This window comes from Carcharodon carcharias, chromosome 7, assembly GCF_017639515.1.
Source record: "Carcharodon carcharias isolate sCarCar2 chromosome 7, sCarCar2.pri, whole genome shotgun sequence".
Classification (NCBI taxonomy): Eukaryota; Metazoa; Chordata; class Chondrichthyes; order Lamniformes; family Lamnidae; genus Carcharodon; species Carcharodon carcharias.
Window position 1 is genome coordinate 150,904,908 of NC_054473.1, and position 25,655 is coordinate 150,930,562.

The following is a 25,655-nucleotide window of genomic DNA, read 5'->3' on the forward strand; positions in this document are numbered from 1 at the left end:
TGGGGACTCCAGGTTCGAGGCTCACATTGATGAAGAGACTGTACTAGAAAGGTTACACAATCTGAAACTCTCACCTCTTTGCTCTGCGCTCTTACCTTCATCTGGCAGCCTTGCATCTCCATGTCTGGTAGCATGGGGAGCATGCCAGCTCTCGAGATTGAGGGCGTCCTAAGCAGCAGGAGGTTGGGTGGGCCTCTGCCTGTACGTGGCCTCTCTGATTGGTTATGGCTCATTTTCTTCTGAAGGAACAGAGGAGCATTGATTAGTCCACTCTCTACCTGCAGCGTCATTGCAGCCTGGACAACCCCAGCTGAGAAGCACCTGGCAGGGCACATCTGAGCCGTGGCCCTCGAGCTGCAAAGCACTCAGTCCAAGCAGCCAGGGTTCACCCATTTGGCCAGCTCCAGCATGATTGACAGTTGGCGCTCAGACTCTAGCACCCCTGAGGTCTGGGAGGAATGGCCACACCTTAACACTTCTGCACAATGACCCATGCCAACATGGTACTCACTCTTCCTGAGCACAGCAGGTCATTGAAGCGCTTCCAGCACTGGACCCAAGTGCGTCGCACCGCCTCATGACTGCTTACCTGGGTTGCCACCTCCTCCCATGCCCTCTTGGTGAGGTGCGGTGGCCTCCTTCTCCCATCCCTGAGGACAGGCGTGTCCCTCCTGACAGCTACCTCCTCCAGGAGGACAGCAAGGCACTCTTCAGAAAAGTTTGGGGGTGGGTGGGGGGGGGGGGGGGGGGGGGGGGGGGGGGGGGGGGTGCGGTGGTGGTGGGGGGCCGAGTGTCCACCTGACCTGCCCTCTTGCCTGGCATTTGGAGCTTCACTCTTGTCCATTGTTAGAACGGCAGACAGAAGCCCTTCCCTGGCAGCCTTTCTGGGGCTGCTTGGGCTGCTTTTAAACTAGCTGCCGGATCAACATTGCACCCGGTAGCCGACAGGCCCCTGCCCCCGTTCAGCACTTCCCAGCCAGTGTGGAGCAGCATTTCATGCTGGGTAGGCCTTAATTGGCCCACCAGCGTGAAATCGCGGTCGAGGCCTGATCATGGGCGGTGGGCAATTTCACAACCGCTCCCAGGCCCACCCACCGCGCCCGGACAACAATGGGAAAGTCCTGCCCCAAGTCTAGGACAGCCTGCTCTTTGGCTGGCTTTAGAATGTGCTGCTCTAAAAAAACGGTCCCAAAAACACTCTATGAAATCATATTCCCGGCTACCTTTACCAAGCTGATTCATCCAATTTATATGTCGATCAAAATCACCCATGATTATCACTGTAACTTTCTCACAAGCCTCCATTATTTATCCCTGTATACCCCGTCCTATAGTGTAGCTACTCTACTGTTAGGGAACCTTTAAACTACTCTCAGAAGTGACTTCTTACCTTTGCTATTTGTTACCCCTACTCAAACGGAAGCATTTTCAAGACATACTCCTAATGCACAATTCAGGTCTCCGACGTGAATGTCTCTAATATTGTTATTTGTTCAGAATTGACTGCAGTGGGTTGATTGGTACTCCATGACCTCGCTCATGTGGAATATACAAGTGAATATCTCCATACTACCCAGACCACCTTCCAATATCATATATAAGCAGGTAAATAATTTCCTAATACAGTCCTTGTGCTGTACTTACCTCCACTTGAAAACATGCCAACCAAGAGGAAAGAAAGAGCCTGTATATATATAATGCTTTATATTACTCTTTGCAGCCAGCAATTATTTTATAAAGTGTGGTCACTGCTAGAAACTATTGTTGGTGCAAAATCCACAAGTTGTTTGAAAAGGGAATTAGACAGTTGCTTGAAAAAGTGGACCATTAAAGATTATGGGAAATGAGCATGAGAATAGGATTAAGTAAGGTACTAATGTAGTGAAAACATATCACTATAGATTTTATGAGCTTAGTGCCCTGTTTCTGTGCTGTAACAGTTCCTGAGTCTGAGCTTATTTATATTGCAATACACAAATACAAATTCTTATAGCCAACAATAAAACACAATCTCCTGTTAAACTTTAAGATATATTTTTGTCTGCAAACTCAGCTTCAAGTTGACAGATATAAAACATTCAACTTCATTGAATCATAGATACTATAGCTATAACAAAAACAGTTGATAAGGGTGGTGTGGTTGGGTTCCGTAGAAGAGTCATATTCAACTCAAAACATTGACTGTTTCTCTCTCCACTGATGCTGCCAAACCTGATGAGTATTTCCAGCACTTTCTGTTTTTGTTTCAGATTTCCAGCACCCACAGTATCTTATTTTCATTTTAGTATGGCTGGTGTTATGTGTATGGACTTGCAAAAGGCATTTGACAAAGTATCCTGTAACAGACTTGTTAGCAAAATTGAAGTCAATGTGATTAAAGGGATAGTGGCAGTGTGAATACAAAATAGGCTAAGGAAGAGAAAGTAGAGAACAATGGTGAATAGACTGGGTGGAAATATACTGTGGTTTTCCCCAGGGTTTGGTATTAGCTCTTTTTGATATATATTAATGAACCAGACCTGGGTATAAAGGGCATAACTTCCAAGTTTGCAGATGACACAAAACTCACAAATGTAATAAATAATAAGGAATGTCAAATCATAGAATGGTTACAATATAGAAGATGTCAATTGTGCTGTTGTGTCCTGTTATGGCTCTCTGAAAGAGCAGCTCACCTAGCCCCATTCCCCCACCTTTCCCCATAGCCCTTATTTTTTTTTCCTGTTCAGATAATTATCTAATTCTCTTTTAAAGGCCTTGATCGAATCTGCATCCACCATTCTCTCAGGCAGTGCATTACAGATCCTAGCCACTTGCTGCAAAAAAAAGTTGTTTCTCAAGTTGCTGTTGCTTCTTTTGCCAATTGCCTTAAATCAGTGTCCTCTGGTTTTCAATCCTGCTGCCAATGGGAACCATCTATCTACTCCGTCCAGACCCATCATGAATTTGAACATCTCTATCAAATCTCCTCTTAATCTTCTCTTCTCCAAGGAAAACAGTCCAACTTCTCCAATCTCTAGTCACTTCAGGAGGAAATAGACAGGCTGGTGAAAAGGGCAGACAGATGACAGTGAAGTGATGCATTTTGGTAGGAAGAATAAAGAGAGGTGATATAAACTAAGTAATACAATCTTAAAGCAGCTGCAGGAGTACAGAGGTTAGAGTGGGTTTGTACACAAATCTTTGAAGGTGGCAAGAGAAGTTGAGAAGGCTGTTAAAAAGCATTTGGATCCTTGGCTTTAGTAATAGAAGAATAGAGTAGAAAGGCAAGGAAGTTGCACTAAACCTTGATAAATTCCTGGTTAGGCCTCAGCTGGAGTTTTGTGTTCAATCTTGGGCATTCCACCTTAGGAGGGATGTCAAGGTTTTGGAGAAGGTGCAGAAGAGATTCACTAGAATGGTACCAGGGCTGAGAGAATTCAATTATGCAGATGGATTAGAGAAAATTATGTTGTTCTCCTTAGAATAGAAAAGGTAAAGAGTAGATTTAATAGAGGTGTTCAAATCATGAATTGCTTTAACAGAGTAAATAAGGAAAATCTGTTTCCAATGGCAGTAGGGTTGGTAACCAGAGGGCAGAGATTTAAGATGATTGGTAAAGGAACCAGAAACAAAAAAACATAGTGAGTTGTTATGGTTTGGGGTGTATTGCCTGAAAGGATAGTGGAAGAAGATTCAATAGGAAATTTCAAAAGGGATTTGAAAAAATGCTTAAAAGGAAAAGTATTTGGAGTGTTATAGGAATCAAGCAGGGATATGGGACTAATTAAGTAGCTTTTTGAAAGACCTGGTACAGACATGATGGGCTGAATGGCCTCCTTTGTTATATGATTCCAGAAGAACAGTGAAGATTATGATACCATGCATTGCATTCTTTACTGACCAAGCAATTCTAAGACCCTCTAATGTAGGCAGTGCTATTGCACTGCTTACAGAAAAAGGTTTTCATATTTCACATTATTTAACCACAGGAAACCTCTGGTTTCATTAAAACAGGGAGTTCTCCTTGCATTCTATATAGTCACTATTTTTTGCTACTTGCTAACAGAGTTACCTTCACTCCCAAAGTTCAATTGTCTCATTTCCACTTTTACAGTGGTGTCTTTGAATAACTTCAGCTTACTTTCTATTAACTATCGTAAATTACACGTGGGAGTAGAATTGACAGCAACATGCATACCAACTTACAAGATTCGGAAAAGCTGATGAACAGCTTCAAAAAAAAGCTGACAACTTAAAAACCAATGTACAACTGAAAAGCAGCAGTGAATAAGGCCTAATACCAAGGCAACTGAATAAATTACATTCCTTCTTATTGCATTCGGTTTCAGGCTGCTCATTAACATTGTGTGATTATTATGCATTTCAGTTTTTCCTTTTCTTTTCTGTGAATACTGAAACCCAATTGCTTTACATGTGTGTATTCAGTACACAGTGCACTAGGATATGAACTCAGCATGACTTAGACTGCAGCAATACTCATATTCTATCGGGGGGAACTAAAATGTACAGAATTGCAATTTTTAGCTGAGGTGGATTTAGAAATTTTGGAAGGGAGGATTGAACTCTGATGGTTTAAAATATCTATTTACTATGATGAATCTGGAGCAAGCCTCCTAGGAATTTTGATTTTTGATTTTCTTTGAAGTGTATTGTAATTTAGCTGGACTATTGCATTATGTTACACTTTTATCTTTTAATAATCATACAAAACAGAAATTTAGGGCAGAGTCTTGTTGGGACCAAAGGGCAAGTAGGTATTTCAACCTGCCCCCAATTCCAGCTGTGCACAGGTTGCATATGAATTTTTACCAATCAATCCTTCGAGCCAAAATCATTTACAGAAATAATTTGCCTTGCTTTCAAAAATGTGAACATAGGACAATCCTTGGTCAAAGCAGTGTTGCTGACAGCTAGGTTTGAACTTACAACATTAAGTGAATACAGGCAAGAATGTTCAAATATTTCACACTTTACAGCATTGCCTATGTAAGTGATGCAAGTAAGCAAAGGAATTGGAGCTTAACAGGAAATCGACACTTCAGTGGTTCAAATATGAAACTGCAAGTGATCAACTGAACCTGACATCAGAGGTTAAGGACCAGTTACAAAAAATTAGGCTATAACAATCCCAATCTTCCCAGTGCCATCCCAAAGAGTAATCTTATGTCTACAGGCTCAAGGGCCAATCAAAGGATTTCCCACTACAAGGAGGAAATGGGGCTGCTGGCATTATTGGGTGATTTCAGCAAATTGTTGACTTCTGGATCATGTCGTTATGCTGCAAATAGAAGCTGGAATCGTTGAACATGTCCTCATATCATGGACCTTTGGTAATTATGCAAAATATGTGTGCATTGCATAGCTATCTAGAGTATCCTTATTCCCAACACTTGGAATATCTACCTCTGAATAAGTAAATAAATCTGTATAACCCAAATTCTTTACTATCTATGCTGTACTCATACTTTTACGCAATTATGGTTTCCAGATATTTCATGGCAAGAGGCCATTCCTTGGCATTTTATCTTGTGTTTAGGGTCTGCTATCCTAAGAATGCTACCGTAGACTGTTATTCATGAAAACCATTCTTGTTTATTTACAGATCTATGTATATCTCAGTACTGTACATAAGATTGCACTCCTGCTTCCCACCAGATCTCAGTTACTTAATTATGTGATAATCATAGTTACATCAGCAGTTACATCAGTATCTGGTGTTCCTGATGTTAACCCTTTACTCTACATATTCCTCCAAGTCTTTATCCCAATTATATACATCTCCCTACATTTGGAAATTTCCAGTGTGGAGCTTGAGGACCTGCACATAAGCAAAGTGTGACCGATTCCTTGAGAATCTCCATGGGGAGCAGCATAGGGTGGAAGAAGCAAAGAGGGAGCATTCTTTGTCAATCTGGAACATGGAGATCAAAGTCGTCTGCAGGTACAAACTGCATTATTTGCCCTAGTATCTTTAATATGGAGAATGAATAGGGCACCCGCTATATTTTAATTGTAATTTAAAAGCAAAGTACTGTGGATGCTGGAAATCTGCAACAAAAACAGAAAATGCTGGAAAAACTCAGCAGGCCTAGCAGCACTTGTGGAGAGAGAAACAAAGTTAATGTTTCGAGTCTGTTTGACTCTTCTTCAGAGCTGGAGAGAAGTGGAAATGTGATGAAATTTATACTACTTAAGGGGGGTGGAGCAAGTGAAGCTGGATAGAAGGCCATTGATAGGTGAGCTCAAAGGAGAGATTGACAAAGATGTCGTGAACTAAAGGACAAACGGAGTGTTAATGGTAATGGTAAGGGCAAAAAAGGTGCTGATAGTGGCAAAGGTATGAAAGTGTTGTCCTTTAGTTTATGACATCTTTGTCAGTCTCTCCTTTGTCCCCACCTAGTTGGCCTTCTATCCACATTAATTCTGTTTCTCTCTCCACAGATGCTGCTAGGCCTGCTGAGTTTTTCCAGCATTTTCTATATTTTAATTGTTCTGTGATTAGCAACTAAAAGAAAAATAAAATGTAATCCAGCACAAAAGTAAGGTTCAAATATGTGACCTCATAATGAAAATTGTACTCATGTTGATGAGCAATCAACTCAGGGTGTTTATCTTTCATATGAAACTTAAGAAATAGGATCAAAAGATAGTTTCCCTGTCATTCAGTAAGATCATGGCTGATCCCTGACTTCAACTCCACTTTCCTGCCTCTGATTCTCTTAGAGTGCAAAAATCTATTGACTTCAGTCTTCAATATATTCAACAGCTGAGCATCCATAACCTTTTGGGTTAGTAAACTCAAAAGCTTCACAACAGGCAGAAGAAATTTCTCTTCATCTTAGTGCAAAATAACCATCCCCTTATCCTGAGAAGGTGTCCCCCAGCTCTAGACTCTCCATCCAAGGGAAACAGCCTGTCAGCTTTCCCCTGCCATGCCCTCTCAGCTTTTTAAATGATTCAATAAGATTTTCTTTCATTCTTCTAAATTCCAGAGAGTATAAGTCCATTGTGCTCAAACTCTCCTCATAAGACAACCCTCTCATCTCAGCATTCAATCTAAGAACCTTCCTTGCATCTTCCCCCCAACCGCCCCTCTCCCCCATCACCACCCCCTCCAAGGCAAGTATGGTGTTCCTTAGGTACAGAGGTCAAAACTGTACAAGGTACAGGCATGGTCTCATCCAAGCCCTGTACAGTTGCAACAAGACTTCCTTATTCTTGTATTCCAACCCACTTTGCAATAAAGGTTAACATACCATGTGCCTTCCTAATTGTTTGCTTTACTTTCTGTGTTTTAAGTACAAGGACAACCAAATCCCTATGAACATCAGCATTTAATAGTTTCACATCATTTATAAAATATTCTGCTTTTCTATTCTTCCTGTTAAAGTGAACAACTTCACATTTTCCCATATTCTATTCCATCTGCCACTTTCTTGTCAACTCACTTATTATTGATGTACCTTTGCAGGCTCTTTGTATCCCTCCTCACACCTTACTTTCCCACCTAGCTTCGCGTCATAAGCAAACTTTGATAGATTACATTTTGTTCTTTTATTTAAATCATTATTATAAATTGTAAATCAAAAAGACCCAAGCTCTGGTCTTTGCAGCGGCCCACCAAATACAGTTTGCCAATCTGAAAATGTTATTCCTACTCCCTATTTTCTGTGCTTTAACCAATCCTCTATCCATACTACTATATTATCTCCAATCCCATGAGCCCTTATCTTGTGCAATAACCTTTCATGTGGCAGCTTATCAAAGACCTTCTGAAAATCCAAGTACATTACATCCACTAGTTCCCCTTTATCTCTCCTGCTGGTTACGTCCTCAAAAAAGTCTAATAGGTTTATCAAACACAATTTCCCGTTTGCAAAATTATTTTGACTCTGCTTAATCATATTAAGATTTTCTAAGTGTCCTGGTATTATTTCCTAAGTAATGGATTCTGACATTTCCCCACCACCGATGTCAAGCTAACTGGCCTATAGTTTCATATTTTTATAAGATCATAAGAAATAGAAGCAGGAGTAAATCATTTGGCACCTTGAGCCTTCTCTGCCATTCAATAAGGTCATGGTGGATCTGACTTTGGCCTTAACTCCTCTTTTCTGCCTGTGCCCCATAACCCTTGACTCTCTTGTTGATCAATAATTTGTCTAACTCAGCCTTGAATATATTCAAAGACCCAGCCTCCACTGATGTCTGTGGAAAAAGATTCTAAAGACTATAACCCTCAGAGAGAAGAAATTCCTTCTCATCTCAGTCTTAAATAGGAGACCCTTTATTTTAAACTGTGCACCCTCATTCTAGATTCTCCCATGAAGGGAAACATTCTCTCAACATGCAACCTGTCAAGCCTCCTCAGAATCTTATATTTCTCTCTCCCTCCATTCTCATTAGCAGTGGTACATTTGCTACTTTCCAATTCACAGAGTCTATTTTATAATCCAGGCAATTTTGGAAGATCACAACCAGTGCATCTGTTATCTCTGCAGCCACCTCCTTTAGTACCCTCAGATGTAGATCATCAGTTTCAGGGGATTTGGTGGCTTTCAGTCTCATAAATTTTTCCAGTACTTTTTCTTTACAAACATTAATTTCTTTAAGTTCCTCACTCTCATTAGGCCTTTGGTTACCCACTATTTCTAGAATTTGTGTGTCTTCTATTGTGAAGACAGACGCTAAATATTTGTTTAACATCTTTGCCATTTCATTATTCACCATTATAATTTCTTCTGGCTCAGCCTCTAAGGGACTCAAGTTTACTTTCACTATGTTCCTCCTTTTTTATATACTTATAGAAGTTCTTATAAGCTGTTTTTTTATATATTTAAGGCTAGTTTACTCTAATACTCCCTCTCTCCCTTATAAATTTTTTGGTCATCTTTTGCTGTTATCTAAAACTCTCCCTATCCTATGATGTAATACTACTCCTGGAAACATGATAAACCTCTTCTTTTAATCTAATACTATCCTTAATCTTTTTAGTTAACTATGGATGGATCTCTTTTCCCATGGAGTTTTTATTTCTCAATTAAATGTAAATTCATTAAGAATTATGAAATATTTCTTTACGTGTTCACCTTTGCTCATCTACTGTCATACCTTTTAATCAAATTTCCCAACATCTTTCATAGTGGGCAATAATTAATCTTTTCTACTATAGATACATCACTAAATACATATTTTTAAACTGTGCAGCTTCACTTGAGATTCATGTGGGAATGCACTTTTTATGAGAACTGAATTAAATATTGGTGATCTGTACATCATGAAATGATTTATTATCAAGTTACTAAATATTTTGTTATCAGAATGTTCATTTCAACTGGGAGGAAATGATAAGGATAGGTCCACTGGTTTACATTAATTAAAAGATTTTATAAAGTTAGAATCGAAAGGGGAAAATATTCTGCTAAACTGTTTTATCTTGGAAGTTATGCTGTGTATTGTAGTAGTGTATAATTGGCAGGATGTGATATCTTTGTCTGCAAATCTCTCTATAAATGGAGCATATTTCAACCTTTATCTAGTGACGGCTGTTACCTGAGAGAATCCCAGGGCCATCTCTGAGGGCTTGTAGTGGCTAATTGTGCCTGTTAGGACTAGCAATTAGCGGTGAATATCTTGCACTAGGCAGATCCAACACCCACTAGCTTTCAGTTCCTTTCAACTAACTAGCTCTGCCTAATACAGAAGACAAAGGACAGGTGGGCAGGTCTTAAGACAGTACTGCATAGTTTCATCGAATGGTTGGAATAGACAAGGACAAGCAGAAAGAAACACAAAGACCCAATAATGAGAACAGACAGAAGCAATGCACCAGCGTTTCTATACTGTGCACTTTGCCAAGAATAAAACCTGAAGAATATGTAAGTGACATGGCACATTTTCTCAAGCACACATGATACTTGAAGACGCACTGACTCAGTATGAACTGATTAGCCTGAGCAGAAACAAGAAGGTACACAGCACTACAGCTAGTGGTGGCTTAAAAGCTGAAACTTTAGGGAGCACAGGATGACAACAGAGAAATACACAGAGCCTTATAGGATTTAGATTGCTTACATTTAGGGACATAAGAAATGGTTCCCCACATTATAATTAAAAAACACAAAGCATCGCCGACTTTTTTTTATTATTGTGCACCTTAAGTGTCTAATAAAGCATTCCTATTGTGGAAATTATTTTAATTACCTCTGATTTTATTGGCAATATCCAGCAAAGGCTTGCTAGCTATGTGATGGAAGAATCATGACCTCAACAATATGTTGTTTTACTAACTGCTGTACTGGGTATAATGTAGAATTTCCATGGAAAGGGGCACATCAGCTTTGGCAAGTTCTATTATCATTATAAGACTTTCTAAACTACCGCAGTTGACCATATGTTCTCCAAAAATGAGAGCAAACTGACAGATAAGCAGAAACACAAAGTACTCAGTGTAAAACTGCATATGCAACATGTTGACTTGCACTGTTTTTTTTTAGAGCAGACAGGGACTCAAAATCAAGGCCATCGAAGCTGACCATATGGAAGGGCGGGATTTAATTGGTAATACTGGAGATAGCAATTGCTCCATCTGCACAACATCCAGGTGTTTTGAATGACTATCTTATTAGTCTTATCTACTAAATTCTTTCTTGATGGGATTTTCAGTACCTGGGGCCTTACTAAGAATAAACAGAGTGGAACAAGAGCCATACTGCATACTTGTTCCTAAAGCGTGTGTCTGAAGGATCTTTAAATGGGAAATCTGCATACTCAATCTGGCATATTTAAATGAGGCAGCTTCAGGTCTTCAGTTCTCCCAACAGCAGGTTAAGGTTAACACAGTGACAACCTGCTTCAGAACAACAATTAACACCTAATTTACATTGGCAATGTCCGGTTTATAACAAAGTCTTGGTCCTATTTCTTGTCATAGGTAGATTGGTTTGCAAAAATTATAGAACAGAGGTAGACACTTTAAAGTTTACATCATTGAAAATTGTGATTCAGTTACCTTATATTAATTATAAATCTTATGAAATCTCATTTTATAACATGCATATGTGCCACAAAGTGTTCATTATACATTTCAATGATACATATACAGATAGTAGATGTAAGCAACTTGGATATTTTACTATGTTAAAGGTGCATGGACTTATATTTTGAAAGTGATCTCCTTGCACTACATTTTTCTACATAGTTATGTAGAAATTCATACTGTGGGATGTTTTTCAAATGTTTGTGCAAATATAATCAATTTAGTTCTTACAACTTAAGAGATTCACCAGAATATCCTCATATTAAGAAGTGTTGTAAGTAATTTAATAATATTACCACAAAGAGAAACATATTGTCATAGTTTTCCATCTTGCATTCATCAGGCCAAATGCAAAAATGCCAAATTTCAAATGATCACAACAATTTACACTACAGGAGAGGGGGTGGTGATTGGTTGGCAAGTTGACTCTGATTGGCAGACGTATTGCCATGAAGAAAGTAGCAAGGAACTATAGGCTTCCTAAGCTCCTGGGTAATTCAAAAAAGTTGCAAGGCTTGAACATGTTCCTTTTGTCTTCAGAGAACGTGTCCCTACGAATGAATGTATGTCACTTCTAGCAAGCGTAAATGTGTCATGTGATGAGCTGAACTGATTATTTTAAATTTGGTTGTTAGTGTAGCTATTAGCACACTCAGGATTGTTTAGCAAGAGCTACCCAATCATGAGATCACATCTGACCAATTTAACGTAATCAGTCTAGTTCATAATGTGGCTTATTTATGCTTGCTGGAAGCGATACACATTCATATGCAGACTGGAAATGATATATGCAGGGACCCATTCTGTGCAAACAAAAGGAATATACCTGAGCCTTGTGCCTTTTTTGAAGTACCTGGGAGCTTGGGGAGCCTATAGTTCCCTATTGCTTTCTCCATGACAACACCCCAGCCAATCAGTCGACTTGCCAAGCAATCAGTACCCTTTTCTCCTGTTGTATAAACTCTTGTGATAGTTTGAAAGTTAGCATTCTTGCTTTTGTCCTCATGAGTACAAGACAAGATGCTTCAGCAATCTTTTCAGCAACATTCACATTCTGTACAAAAATTCAATAAAGCAATTTTACGAATAACTTTTGTTCACTAAATCTTTTGACTATTTAGAAAACCCCAAATCAAAAAGAAATAAGGCATATATTGCAACCAGCATTACCAGGGAATAAGATGGGTATAATTTTCCTTCCCTCCAAAAGTACCACGCCACCAGACATTTTAAGCACATGCAATTCCCTCCCCTCCTTGCACCTCAAGATCGCAACCCGACTGCTACAATTTTAGACAGGTAAAACTCTGCAAGCACATCACAGGAAACCAGATATAATTCACTGCCAGACTATTACCAGGCTGCACATAAATTAGACGCATGTCAACCCCTCAGATTGATGCTCAGCTTTATGGGGACTAATGCACCCCAATTCAAGGCAGTTCAGCGAGGTCTGGTTCAGATCTCACTCCAACTGCTGACTGATGAAATAAAGACAGTGCCTCTTTAGAAAACCACATGATCACCCAACCAACATTTGCCTTTTGTTGGAATATATATTAAGGTACTCATGAAATATTATTGAGTGTGGTGATATGTTATCAAATTAACTACCGTTATGTCAGTGATTATACATCGATGCTTGGCATTCTTCTAAATGCAGTGCTTTGATTTATACCATTGCATTGTTCATCTCCTCATGTGGCAAGAGGTATGATAGAAGATCAAAATACTGACTTCAGCTGTAATGTTGTATTTATAACCTCACAGTACTCAATGACATCATGGTGTCATTCACAATGTGAATCAACTTAACTCTTACTATTCAATTTTCTATCATATTTTAAATATTAACTTTATATTTAAGATCTAATGAGAAAAAATGTAGACACAGAGTGTGTGTAATAATTAAATCATGGGCATCATTTATAATAATTACCATTGATTCTAACTTCCTGAGCAATGATCTGAGTTTACGTTTATCTACAATATTTAATACATTTTGATGGGGTCTTCTTTTAACCTGTAATATACTAATATAGACCATAAAGATTAACTTTATCTAATATAAAAACAAAATACTGCGGAAGCTGGAAATCTAAATTAAAACAGAAAATACTGAAAAAACTCAGCAGGTCTGGCATCATCTGTGAAGAGAAATAGAGTTAATGTTTTGAGTCCATGTGACTCTTCAGCTTTAGCTCTGAAGAAGAGCCATACGGACTCAAAACATTAACTCTGTTTCTCTCCCCATAGATGCTGCCAGACCTGCTGCTGAGTTTTTCCAGCATTTTCTGTTTTTATCAACTTTATCTAATATTTCCTTATTCACTGACTTGCATGTAATCAGCCTTATTCTCTGTACTGCCTCCAATGCGCATATATTTATATTGTCGCATGGTGATTAAAAATGAGCAGACTACTTTATGTTTACTTTGGTTGCATGTAAAACATTGGCCGGAATTTTATGGTTCCCGTCGTGGCAAGGGCGGGGCCATAAAATGCGACGAGCCATACTGACATCAGCAGGAACATAAAAATCCCACTGCCGCAAAATTCCGCCGTTATAACTTCTGTGGCCTTGAACTCTACTATTCCAGCTGGATATTCTAACATTCTAATAGCCCTCTTAATTGTTTTGCCACATATTCTGGCCTGGATTCTCGTTTTAAGGGGCATTGTTTTAACAGGGCACCTCTTTGCTCCTCTTTGTCTATGTGAGCCCCAACACAATTTTCTTAGTTGGGGCTCATTAGAAATGCATGGTGGGCCTCCAATGGCAATCTTGCTGTCAAAGGGCAGCCTGCCAATACCTGAGGAATCCCAGGACACTGCTGTCATTTACATATGGCAGCCAAGGAAGATTTATGCCACAGCAGCCTGGTAAGGAGGGAAGGGAGATCCCAGTCAAGCAGTGAAGCAAGCATTGGTCTCATTGCTTTACTTTTCCAGATTTTTCTCCCACTACCTCCCCACTCCCTCCACCCCCAGTTTTGGGCTCAACCAGCGAGGAAAATTCCACCCTGAAAGTTAAGTGACATGTTTAATATCATTCCCAGGTCTCTTCTGCTAATTCGGTTTCATTCGTTGTATACTTATGACCTAGATTTTTCCAGCCTTTATGCATCATAATGACCTTATTCTGTCAAATATGCCTGTTGGATTCATCTGGTACCTAACAGATGCTTGTCATATATTCTTGTTATATCCCTTTTGCCTCATAAAATAATTAACCCTCGCTGCATATAGACAATAAATAAAAAGAGATAAAAACTTCCAATGAAATAAGTTATGGAGAGATATCAAGAGGGCAGTTGTTTACTTTCTGAATTGATTTATTGTGTTTTAAGTCAACATTCATATTTAATTCAATTTATACAACTTCTTTCTAATACATGGAACAGAAATACAAAAAGCAAATGAGTTGAATTTCTCTAATAGCCAATGGTGATTATATTCTGTCATTAGAGGGGTAAATGCCACTAAAGCACAATTCTGGAATTATCTTAATTAGAGTGAAAATTAAACATCGAACTGGCTGCCTAACGGATTTTATATCATCCCTCTTGGCTCTAAGCTCTGGAATTGTTTCCCTATACCTTTTTGTCTCTGTACCTTCTTCTCCTTCTTGAAGACCCTCCTTGACATCTCAATGTCTTTGGCCACAGTTCTAAGCACCCCCTCCTAATTGTTCCTTCCTTGGCTTGGTATCATTTTTTTTCTAATTCTGATTCTGTGACTGTAGATTAAACCAGAAGAAAGGTCAAACACAGTTTTGTTTTCATATAAGGACATAGAATTTAAGAACAAATGATAAGGTAATGATACATCTGAATAAGGCAATGGTTCAGCTATAGATGGAGTACTATGTCCTGTTTTGGGAACCCCATTATGGAATGGACATTTAAATCACACGAGAGCATTCAACATAGACTCACAAAGGGTGAGAGATTATGGTTATGAGGTGCAACTTTAGATACTCGGAATTTTCTGCTGAAACAGAAGATAACTGTGGAGATTTCATAGAGGGTTTAAAAATTCTGAAGGATTTAGATTGAGTAAATAAGAAAAGGCTACTTCCTTTGATTGAGGAGTCAGTGCTAAAGGATCATAAATTTCAAAATTTTCTAGAAAAGACAAAATAGATTGTCTAGCAATTCCTATGTTTCATGTGGTACATCTTTAAGTGTTTTTCGGAAGTTGAGATGTTCAGTATCAACTGGAATTGTCCCACAGTGTGCGTGTCCGTGTGTGTGCATGTGAGTGTGTGCCTTGTGATGGACTGGCGTCCCATCCTGGGTGCACTATTGCCTGTCAGGATAGGCTTTGACTCCCTACAACCCTGAATTGGATGAAGTGGCTCTGGAAAAGTGAGCGAGTGAGTATCAGCTGGAATATCTTGTTCCACCATTCCAGTTACTACCCCAAAGAACTCAGTCAGGTTACTGAGATAGAAGCTATATTTCCTAAAACCATGCTTGATATCAATAACTATTGCTAATCTCTCTTAGTGACCATCTATCACATCCTGATCAATATTTTCTAATGACCTTTCAACTAGAGAAGTTAAACACACAGGTCTACGTTGGGTTTGATTTCTTACCTGGATGTCAATGAGCTATTGAATTTATGAACCAGTGGTCCACATATAATGCCACACTGCCCTATATCCCTGAACACTCTGGTGTAAATGGCTTTGAGGTCTGCAGCACTATGCAAGTGCATTAACATTTTCTGAAGAATTTACCTGTTAACTTCTAGATAATTAATTTTAGCTCTAACTCCATCCTGTAAGACAGGGTACATAGTGTCATCATCAGAAGTGAAAACTGAGGCAAAGGGGAGGCAGGTTTGCGTGTGTGAAGGAGATAAATTCACTAAAAGTGACATTGGGTCAGGATCCTGGCATCATCCTTCCCTCATCCAGGCTTCACCTGGGTCGGCTTGAAGGTGAGCAGGGAACCCATGAACAGCTGTCAGTTAAAGAATTTAAATATTCAAAGAAGTCATGAAGTTCTGTTTTAATCAAGGATTCTGCCTTTAACAGCTACTGGACCAGATTTCTGAGCTTTCAGCAACTCACCTGGGTCACCAAAGCAAATGCACAGTGGAAGGAGCTTCTTCAGTGAAACAGGGCAGGCTGGAAAGCCTTTTATCAGTGAAACTGAAGAGCTGTAGCCTGGGTTAGGTGAGAAGCTGCTGCCCACAGCACTCCTTCTCAGAGAATGCTTTCACTGCTTGACAGGTGATTACCAACTTTTTGGAAATCACTTCACTGACTTTCAACTGCACTTCTCTGCTGCCAGTCTATACCATGGCTTTGGTTCATCTTATTCAGCTCTACCTCTGATGAAAAGCAAGAGGAACAACACCACCCACCTTCCTTGCAGCCACTTGGCCAAAGGGGATGGGCACACAGACCTAGCTTCAAGGAGGCAATGCCGCCAACAAATTATCTACAGATGGAGTATCAGCTCTCTTGTCATGTGTGAGCTCCAATACATCAGGAGGCACACGTTTTCATGATAGTTCATTGCTGACATTTCAACCTCCTGGAACAAGACCTCCTTCCCTGTAAGCCAGGTCAGCACACGTTCCCTATGGCTGTAAAGGTGCCTATCACTAAAGGGCCACCCCACTCTTTACCTGTCCCTGAGGTTGCGTGTTTTTTTAACTGTTCTATAATTCTATGATCTGAGGTCCTTCTGCAAGGAGAGAGAACAGAGAGTCATGAGTGTTAGGAATGGCTTTTGTGGATGGCAGGGAAGGACAACCCTTGTGCAGGTGTGCAGGGTGGTTCTGAGGTAAGGGTTATAGAGGGCAATAGGTAGAGGATAAATGTGAGTGGTTGCTGTTCAAATGTTCAAATAAGGTGCTTGCAGGGAGAGGGATGAGTGGAGCTGCAAGATGTGTTGACCTGAGGCTTGCTGTGCAGAAATGCTGGGAATGCCAGAGTGTGGTTCTTGCCACTTTAAAGTGTTATGCCACTCACCTGAGGTCCTGTATCCTCTAGGTGCACTCTTTCCAGGTAGGAGGGACCACACTTCTCCTGTTTGCATCCTCAGGAATTTCCATCCATGCCTGCTTGGTTGTAGAGACTGTCCTCTTCTTCCCATCCTCCTGAGAGCTCACATCATTACAGTCTCTCAGATGCCACTGGAAGATCTCTGGGTAAGAGTGAGAGACCCCAGAGTTCAGCTTTCCTTGGTCTCTTCTCCATTCAGTGGTTGTTGCAGCCTAAAAAATCCATGTCCAGTTGAACCATTGTAACCCATGTCAGGTTCCCTTTAATACTGATAGATTCAGTGTGTCCATTCTGCTGAAAGTATCTAGTTAACTCAGCAGCCGTATTTTTATCTACATAACCTGTCCTGGCAAACTCTTTAAAGGATCTAGGCAGCACTCATTTGTGTTTTGAATTCTAACTGAAGAAAGCCTTTTCTCCTCCAATTATCCCCCTATCCATTTTTCCTAATTCCATTTTTGCATTCCTGATATTGGCTTTAATGATCCTCTAATGTTTTATACTTGTTTCCGCTTCTCTGACAATTGAACCATTCATACATAATGACTCAAAATTTGCTGCCAAAAAATGGGGAGACTAATAGCACTTGCTGTTATTTATGTGCAAATAGCACAGCAACATCAGGCAAGAGTAGATTTGTGATTAAACATGAAAATTGAAAAGTCTAAGATACACCATTCTGCTACTAGCTTTGCTAAAATGACATCTTGGTGTATGGCTCCCCATTCAATTACATTGATCAGTGTGAAGTTCCTGTACTTATGCATTACACATACAGCCGAGTGGATGATCCATCTTAGCCTCCACCTGAGGTCCCCAGCATCACAGATGCCAGCCTTCAGCCAATTCAATTCACTCTACGTGATATCAAGCAATGGCTGAAGGCACTGGATTCTGCAAAAGCTATGGGCATTGACAACATTCCAGCAATAGTACCAAAGGCTTGTGCTCCAGAACTTTCCATGCCCCTAGCCAAGCTGTTCCAGTACAGCTACAACACGGGCACTTGCCCGTAAATTTGGAAAATTGCCCATGTATGTCCTATACACAAAAAGCAGGACAAATCCAACCTGGCCAATTACTGTCCATTGGTCTACTCTCGATCATCAGCAATGTGATGGAAAGTGTCATCAACAGTGCTATCAAGTGACACTTACTCAGAAACAGCCTGCTCACTGACACTCATGTTGGGTTCCACCAGGACCACTCAGCCCCCTGACCTCATTACAGCCTTAGTCCAAGCATGGACAAAAGAGCTGTACTCCAGAGGTGAGGTGAGAGTGACTGCCTGTGATATCAAAGAAGGAATTGGTAGAGTGCGGCATCAAGGAGCCTTAGCAAAGCTGGAGTCAATGGGAATTAGGGGGAAAACACTCCACTGGTTGGAGTCTTACCTAGCAGAAAGAAAGATGGGTGTGGTTGGAGATCAATCATCTCAGTCCCAGGACATTGCTGCAGGAGTTCCTTGAGGTAGCTGTATTAGGCAACCACCTCCAGCTGTTTCATCATTGACCTTCCCTCCATCATAAGGTCCGAAGTGGAGATGTTCGTGGATGATTACACAATGTCCAGTACATTTGTGACTCCACAGATACTGAGTGCTCCGTGTCCATATGCAGCAAGACCTGGACAATATTCAGGCTTGGGCTGATAAGTGGAAGTAATGTTCATGCCACACAAGTGCACATCTCCAACAAGAGAGAACTTAACATCTCTTCTTGATATTCAATGGCATTACATCGTTGAATCCCCCGCTATCAACATCTGGGGGTTACCAATGATCAGAAACTGAAGTGGACTAGCCATACAAATAATGTGGCTACAAGAGCTGGTCAGAGGCTGGGGATACTGCAGAGGGTAACTCAATTCCTGACTCCCCAAAGCTTGTCCACCATCTACAAAGCATACGTCCAATGTGTGATGGCAGACTTTTCAATTATCTGGGGTGGGAGTTTCTCCCAAGTAAGGACCACAAGTCCTGCTTCCAGACAATTAACTCTCCTTAAAGCATTAACTGGCTGAGGGGCATCCTGTATAAACAGGGACACGTTCCCTACTGACTTCTTAGGTGGCAGGGTAGGCAACCCTACCATCCAGAAAATCCTGGTCCTCATTTCATCTGAGCTTCACCAAAAATATAAGCTGCTTTGTAAGCCCAAAACCACCAACCAGCAGGTATTCAGAGGGATATTTTCTGTCAATTCTGCAGATGAATGCAAAGAGAAAATACAGGAAAAAGTTGGATGCAAATCCCTCTCGGAAGCAGAGACTGGGCATCTTTTCCCACCATGGAAACAAATATCAGTATCATAGATTTGTAGTCAAAGATTAAAATGCTAGACATTCAAAGGGCTCTTTTCAAGCTTCCACTGGAAGGCTTGAGACAGCTAGAAATGCCTATTCCTTATGATACAAAGAAAATATCATCGCAACAATGCAGAACATTCAAAAGCTGCGCTGTAGGATAAAATTGCCCTACTGCATCTGTACTTGCACCTGTTTGTCAAAAGATAGATCATGATGAATAAAATTGATCCAAGGTAAATCTACATTTGACTGAATATCATATTTTTGGCCCAGCTTTGACTAAATGTACAAACATACTCGTTAGGAGCAGGAATAGGCCACTTAGCCACTTGTGTCTGCTCCGCTGTTCAGTAAGATCATGGTTGATCTGATTTTAACCTCAACTTCACATCCCTGCCTACCCACCGATAACCTTTCATTCCCTTGCTTATCAAAAATCTATCTACCTCTGCCTTAAAGATATTCAAGAACCCTGCCTCAACCACCTTTTGAGGAAGAGAATTCTAAAGATTCATAACCTTCTGAGAGAAAAAAAAATCTTCATGTCCTAAATGGATAACCCCTTATTTTGAAACAGTGACCCCTGAGTTCTAGATTCTCCTGCACGAGGAAACATCCTCTCCTCCTCCACCCTGTACAGTCCCCTCAAGATCTTATGTTTCAATCAAGTTGCCTCTTAGTCTTCTAAACTCCAACGGACACAAGCCTGTCCAGCTTTTCCTCATAAAACTGACCATTCTTGGAGAATGCATCTGCATTCAGCCCAGTTGTTGGCTTTAGGGAATAGAATTTATCTAACATGATAAAATTTTCTTCTGGATTAAAATAAACAAACAATATAAATAAATCAGTAGCTTACAAACCACATATAGAGCAGAGTATAATAATGAGAGTGAGTCAGAGCCAAATAGTAAACTTACAAAAAGTTGATTTAATATAGTAGATTTAACAATGGCTCCAGAACTATGTTCAAGGTAGCTTTACACTATAGGCCCACTGCATGTTGGGTTTCATACAACAGGTAGTCTTTTTGAAGAAATGAATAGTTGGGAGCTGGGTCATCTATGATCTGTTAGGTATTATTTGTGCAGATTTTTTAAAATAAGCTATTCTGTAACCATTGAAAAGTTTCAAATAAGCTTATTCATTGTTAGAAAAAAGTATATAAAATGGGGTAATGCTCCTATCAAACTGATTTTACTAATATCTTAAAATTTTTAGGAATTGCAGTTGACATCATAATGGGACAATTGCCAGTATGTGAAATAAATAGCAGAATGCCAGGATGATGGCCTTCAAAGATCTGAAAGTTTCTAACCAAACCTTTTGAAAATTTTGGCACGTGAAGGTTTGTGGTCACTTTGAACATGACACAGTAAGCAGTTCTTCAATTTGGAGATGACTCAAATTGTAGGAATGACAAAGGTGAATTGAAGGACAAGCATTTCTTCATCAGCCCTCGGTCTAACTAGAAACAATGTTAACTCTATGTGAATTCAATTTAACTTATGTCAAAAATTCTGATGTACAGCAGAGAAATATTAGCCAGGTTGCTAATAGAACTCTCTGCTCTTCTTCTCGTAGTGCTTGGGATCTTTTACAACCATGTGGATTGGCAGAAGGAGCCTCTTTCTCATCTGAAAGATAGAACTTCCAATAATATAGCAGTGAAATGAAAATCAGGCAGTTTCTCTAAACTGCAACCAATCAGCAGTTTGAGTTTTTCACTCAGGCAATAAGTTGAAATGCAATCCAGATGGGATACCTCTTGATTTCAACACAGTGGGGGTGTAAGTCAGGGAGAGAGACGAGGAGATGGTAGAGAGCTTGGAGACAACCGACCATAGTGGTATCAATAACACAGGAAATAAGGAATGGGCACTGATGGAGACAAGCTGGATGCTAGAAGTAAGGGAATCAACTGACAGACACAGTTTTTTTAATATGCTGGATATATATCTTTAGGAATTTATGCAGGATATTTTCCTACGATTTAGTGTTGCTGACTGCCATAAGCATACCTTAAATCCCTAGATGCTAGACTTTTACCTGTCCAGCATACCTAGAGTAACCATTTTGAGACCTGGGGATCAAACAAGAAGCCATATTATGATAATTTGGCTTATTGGGCACATCATGACCTGAATTTTCAGCTGGGCAGGCGGGTGCGATCGGCGGGCCTGGGATCAGCTGGGAAATGCACTACGGACTGCGATCAGCCCCTGACCGCAATTTCGTGCTGGCTGGCCAATTAATGACTAGCCAGCGTGAAACATGCGCTGAAAAGCTCAGCGCTGCCAGGGTGGGGACGGGAAGAGGGCAGGCGATGACGTCAACACGGGCGCAGACCAGCACTGACAGAAAGCTCCTGAAGGCAGAGAGCTGCCTCAGGGAGCTAAATACCTGAAACAGCAAAAATAAAGGTTTCAAAAGCTGAAAAAAGTGACCATGCATCATACTCAGTCACCTGGAAAACTAGTTTATGAAAACGCTGTCCACAGAAATTTATTTATATTTTATTTCATCACAGAAATCCCACCCGTGGATGAGGTTTGTTGAAAAATGCAAAGGCTGCCTGGCCAATTCATCCATCTGCCAACTTAAGGTTGGATGGGCTATGTAAAATGACAGACAATTGTGTTATCATGGGCTTAATTGCCCTCTTAATTGTCGGCGGGCACGCTTCCGACTTTTGCATGTGCCCGCTGACCAAAATATTGCGCAAGCATGGTATGATGTTGGAACCCTCGCCCGATGTCATCTCGTGAGATTTCACACCCGATCGGGTCAGGCGCGTAAAATTCAGCCCCATGCGTCACCATGTAATCTTGCTGACAAGCATAAGAATAACATGTTAGCATACTATGGTTTAGTTTATTAACTACTAGATAAATCTATTGAACAAAAATTGGGGAAAGGAATAGTGTCGGTATGAAGAGCATATTTGCACTACTGTTACTACTCTTGTAATGTCAAATACCACAAAGATGAATCTTACTGTATGACTGTTCAGTATAATGCTAAACTATTACATATTGTTGCACACAGATAAATGCTCCTTGTGTAGCTGCTGACTACCAAAGAGTCCTTTGGGCATACTTGTGCCCCTGATAACATCAGGCTGACTGGTGAGTGGAGCACAGACAGCGACATATAAGTCTACAATCAGAGGTTCTGATTCCAGGACTGTCTGTCAGCGGGACCACAAAGAATCAGATGGCACTGACATACATCTTCACCTTAGATATAGCTGTCAATCAAATCTACTACTCTAGCATGATCCGTAAGATGTCAATCACTTAGCCAGTCTGAGTTGATTGAAATTGATTAACCAATAGGTTGGTTCCAAACCCTTCAATCAACTTTCAATTGCAGGAAATTACTAATTGTCCAGTGAGATATCACAGCTATTATTTTGGGCAGGAGATTCTGGGCTAAATAGACAGTGGCATGGATTTTCCTGCAATGGCAAGGCTGCTAATTTAGAGTGTAAATATAGCCCTCCGTTTGCCAATCTCATTGCCAGTAAGTTCCTTTATATTTTTATTTAGAAAATGCCACAGTAAGAATGGTGGAAGTGCCATAGCCATTTTTCCCAACAATTCTATAAATATATTAACAAGATGGCAATTTTAAACTTAAAGCGATCTTTTAATATAAGTATTGCACTGATCCAAAGTTCTACACTCATCAAGCATATCTTTTCTCAGTGGAATTGGTTGGCCTGCTTCCGTTTACAGCATAGAGATTACACAGATGTGCTGGACCTGTTCCCCAGCCTCCGTACGGGCCATGTATAATCGCTTGAGCTTTTTATTTTTAAAAAAATGATCTATTACCTATAAAACATGCTGCTGCCCAGTCACGAGTACTACTCCTTCTTACTCTTATTCATCTTGAAATGCTCAAATATAATACAATTTTTGAACAACTTTTAAAAGGTTTGCATTGTTTAGTCTTACAAATTGATAAATTAAATGTTTAGCACTAGTACATGGTTATATTTTAAGACCTGCATTTTTTAATGTTTTCCACTTATCACTGAAATTTGGAGACTTAAACACCTTCTAATAAATCTCTTTGAACTTGAACAGTGTTGGAACAGTGTTTGACTTTTCTTCTGCTCACCACCTGGGGGCAAGGGGCTAAATAAGGAATGGGGCTCATTGTGTGATAACTTGTACCACAAGTCAGGCTCTGACAACCCTGCCAAATGCTTGCTTCCTGAGCAAACAGCACGTCTCTCTGCTCCATATCCTGCAGGGCTGTGCCTTCCATCTGAATCGGCTCCTCTGCTGGAATGTCAAGGTCTGTTGAATCCTTGTCGCCAGTTTGTTGGATCCTAGTCACCAGTTTGTTGGATCCTGTTCACAAGCTTGTTGTAAGGGGTGGCCGATTTGATACTAATGATAGAGTTGAGTAGCAGACACTTCATAGATAGAAACTCTGTGTTTATTTACAAAGGTACTTAGCAGCAACTAAACATGTACTATCACTTCAAACTCTATCTCTATACTACTGCTGCTACTAACTACTGACTACAGACTACTAACTGCAGAGGTAGCCCGCGCTACTCTGCTATTGGTTACTAAGATCATGTGATATTCCATTATAACATTCTTCTTAAAGATATATTACACATCAGATTACCACAGGCCCTGACCTTCTACCAATATACATGAACTTGTGCCAGCTGCATGCACCACAATACTAACCACTCTCTCTCTCTGGGAAATACTGTAATGGACCCTCAGACGTCTCCAGGCACATGAATCAGCCATCCAGAGCTAAAATGTTCTCTTATCAACCTGCCTGATGAACATAAGTGCCTCATTGTACCTCTCCTGCTTGTCCTTGATTTGTGTTACCTGAAACAGTACCTTAAACTACAGCAGCCGGAGGGTAGGCCTTGTGCCCAATAAGTCATCTGTTGGCAATAACCACTTGCGTTTATATAGCATTCATAACATAGTAAAAGTCCCAAAGTGCTTCAACCATTCATCCCATCATACATTGACTGGGTCCCATTATGCTCGAGCATGACAGATACTCGCGTGTTGTGTATTATTGTGCAGGATGTGAAGAAGGCGTTGTGTACAATTTGCACACAGAGGGAGTGGAAACCCTTTCTCTTCATGTAGCTCTTTCAAGAGGTGCCTTCAGTTTTGCATGCCTCCTGTTAATTGCTGTAAGCACCTTGGAGGAGCCAGCTACACAATAGAAGGTCAGTGCCTTTCATTTTTACTCCATCGGGGACATTTCCAGCCTTACAGAACAGGGCATCAGTCACTGTGGAATGCTGTCCCTTACTGTCCATTGGCTGGTCCAGTACAGGTCTGGAGTGGATACCTTGAATGATCCACACCTGTAGAAGTTTTTGTCCTAAGGCCTTGGTGACCTTCATCCCCACTATAATGGCCCTGCAGCTTGTGGATCAAGGCGTAAGATTTTTTTGTAGAATTCATACAGTTGGCGGATAGCACCTTTAATGAATAGTAGACTCCTCAGACAGGCAGTTCATCAGGCATCTCCTCGTAACTCATTCAAGGCCTGCACACACTGTAGGCAGGGTACCTGCAAGTGATGTGCGGTCTTTACCTGTGACACTTGACTCTTCGGGCCTCGAGTTTCCAGAGTTTGTTCACCTCTCCTTCATCTTATTCATCCAGCATTAAAAATAACAGTGACACAGGTAGAGATTGGCCCTCCTTTAGGTTTTGAAATATACTGAACCCCCACAAACAAGCAGAATTGGAGAAAAAGCTGTCCCACACAGTGAATGGTCTGAATCTGGAATACACTTCCTGACAGTGTGGTGGAGACAGGTTCAATTAAGGTTTTCAGAAAGAAATTTGATCAATTTCTGAAAAGGCAAAATTTCCAGAGCTACGGGGGAAAAGGAAGTAGCACTAGGACAATCACTCCTACAGAGGGCCAGCACAGACATGACAGGCCAAATGGCCTCCTACTGTGCTGCAACCATTCTATAATTCCATAACTTGCATTGTGATGCTGGGTGTGTGGTCAGTTTTGTGGCTGGGGACTCTTATCGGAAGCAGGGCTCAATGGATACTTGGGCACAAAGCAAGAGGAAAATCCGAGGCGAAATGCTTTTGTTAATGGATTTTTCCTGCTTACAATGAACAGACTAACAATACTTAGTCTTATCCCATGTGTAGTGTGACTAACAAGAAATAATCCATCAGACACATGAATGCTACATTTTTGTGAGAATATAGAGAAGGCAAGGGGGTAGAATTTTGTCTTTACCTACACCTAGAC